The 2,802-nt window shown below is 40.2% G+C and overlaps 1 protein-coding gene across 1 annotated transcript in view; it reads right to left on the reverse strand.

The window, feature by feature from the left end:
- Positions 1-2,802, reverse strand: part of USP29 (ubiquitin specific peptidase 29) — a 46,767-nt gene that overhangs the window by 31,666 nt on the left and 12,299 nt on the right. The gene's annotated exons all lie outside the window — the stretch shown is intronic.

Below are 2,802 nucleotides of genomic sequence, written 5' to 3' on the forward strand. Positions count from 1 at the left end.
ACAGTTTTAAGTCTTAAATGACCAGAATACCAGGAGGTAGTTTATTATTTTATGCAGTTCATACTTAAATAAGAACAATAAAATAGATACACAAACTAGATTATGTTATAAAACCGAGTTTTAAAATATGAATGAAAGAATATCAAACAAAACCTGACTAAAAGCAATAACATTGTTGTTATTTAAGACATCCCCATGTTGCTTCCTGATTTGTGTTCTCACTTGCAATATTCTTCTCTTTTATTCAAGCACGGTCACCTGTGTGACCTACTCTTAACCATCTTTTTACCTCAGGAGGGGGGTCCATTCCTTCAGAGGTAGACCAGTGAGAAGATAATCGTGTGTTTGAGAAAGTAGAAACAGGCGACTTCCCTTCTCTGAACATACTACATTCATCTCTGAGAAAGCCCTTTCCGCTTCTGCCGGACTGACATCAATTGTTCGAATGATGTTTTTAGCTCTTTAAACACTTTCAGAAATTGCATAATTCCCTCATCATATCTCCTGGGAATTAGGGGGCATACCACAAAGCATGTCATCCTCTGATTCTTTGGCACTTTTATGTTATATGCTTATTTACATGGGACTAAAAATGTCATATTTCATCAAAAGTACTAAAAGTTTGATGAAATAAATAAATAAATAGCGCAAGTATAGTTCTGTCTGATTTTTGTATAGCTATGGACCGAATGAACATCACTACCAATGCTTAGAATGTGCTGTTGCATGGATGAATGTTAAAAAGTAGTAAGGAGTGTAAATTTATGATTTAGACAGTGAGCAGTTGCCCTTTGCCCACCTCAGAGAGAACGTTGATTACCACTTGCGTTTTAACAACCCATTTGCCGGGCTCAACGAAAATTTCACGCCAAACCTGTGTGAACTGACTGGATTCCTCCACTGGCTGCAAGTCTTGCTCCCCAGCATGTCCATGCATTCGTCTCCACACCAACAAAAGAGGCATGTTTAGTATTAACTTATGTTCTAAAAATTGTGGTGATCAGAATGACAGCATCTTCACCAATTTAACAATTTCCACATGTCCCCTTCAGTGACTGATGACACTTTTTTTTTTATTCTTATGGGGAATTTGGCAGGGTTTCCTGACATCATCAGTTTGACAGCCAGCAGTGGATACACATTACCATTTCATGTATGCCGCCATCAGTTGCCACAGTTAATTCTGACTTGTGGCAACCCCGTGTGTGCCAGCCCTGGACTGTGCTACACAGGCTTTTCCTGTTAATTAGGACGTCTTCTTATAAACACCAATATATTCACCAGCACAATAATATCGACATTTACAATTCAATGATTCTGAGAACATTTTTCATGTCATGCCATCATTATCTCTACCCTTTTGCAAAATATCCCCCAGCATCTAGATGAATTCAGTGTCCCTCCAGTGAGCCCCCAGGCCTCGTGCTTTGGAGACTCGGTTTATGAGCCGGGCTGCTAACGTGAAAGTCAGTGTTTGCAGTCACCGACCACTCTATGGAAAATGCGCGTGTCTCTTCCCATCACGGTTTGCAGATTTGGGGACCCACGGGGGCAGTTCTACTTTGTCTGTAGGGTTCTGGTGAGTCGGAGTAAATTCAATGATAGTGGGGTTTTTCCTTTTCCTACTTTATTTCTTTTTCTTTTTTGGATATATATATGTGTGTGTGTGTGTGTATATGTATATATATATACATGTATATATGTGTGTGTGTATGTATGTATATATATATATATATACACACATTGGTCTCTATAAATTTGCTTATTTCATAACTGAGTGTAGACTATTACCCGTCCTTGAGCCTCCATAGACTGTAAAAGAAATGACTGTTTGGAAGGGCATGCCCACATCTTCCATCTTTGGTTACTTGGTGAGAAGTTTCATGTACATCACAGAGGGACTCTAACCCAGTAGCAAAATGGACCAATGTGCTGTACACAGGAGAGCAGGGCCTCTCAAGGTGTCTGATGCCTCACCGTGTCCATCAGACTGCTCCCTCATTCCCAATCGTTTTGCTTCACCAGGTTTGAAGTAGGACCCACGAATGTGCATTTCTAATGGGTTCCCCAGTGTGTTAGCTATCTAGTGTTGCAAGGACTGAAGTAGCACAAGTGGGTGACTTTCATAAGCAGAACTTGTCCAACATTGTGGGTGGGTAGAGATGTGAACTCACCGTTCCATTTCAAGGGCAAGGTTTTATAAGCTCAGTAAATGTCCTTGACCCCTTTTAACAATGTGGTTCAGGCTTTCTTTGATCCTAAAAGAGTGTATTTAATAATAATCTAATTCTGTTACAATACACGGCACTAGATTAATATAACTGACATCAATTCCCCCCCTCAGTCACATTATAGAGGGCAGGATGTATACCACAGATTAATAGCATGAAAACACAAAATGAGGAATAATTACATAATATGAGAACCATGCTTTGGTCAAATTGACATACACATCGGAGGAACATAATTGAATCCCTAAAGCAATTCAAATTATTACACCAAGTAAGGACGAACATTTCAAAGCCTCTCCCTGAAGAGGGAAGAATGCTTGTTATGCAGAGTTTTGGAAAGCATTTTCCCATAATGCATGTGCATGACAGTGAGGCCCATGGCCTCATTGTCTCCGTATCTGTGGGTAGAGTTCAAACTTTTTCTTCCCAAGAGAGTGGTTGTGAGGGAAGGCATCCTATGAACCTCGGAAAAGGAGTTCATCTACTAGCATTCTGTGTTCCGGGACTGAGAGTTCTCCGCCTCTCTCAATAGCAGTTCAAAGATGTCATTGTGCATGTAGAAGAAGATGTA

This window comes from Echinops telfairi, unplaced genomic scaffold (assembly GCF_000313985.2).
Source record: "Echinops telfairi isolate 266 unplaced genomic scaffold, ASM31398v2 ScPeMD7_655;HRSCAF=1070, whole genome shotgun sequence".
Classification (NCBI taxonomy): domain Eukaryota; kingdom Metazoa; phylum Chordata; class Mammalia; order Afrosoricida; family Tenrecidae; genus Echinops; species Echinops telfairi.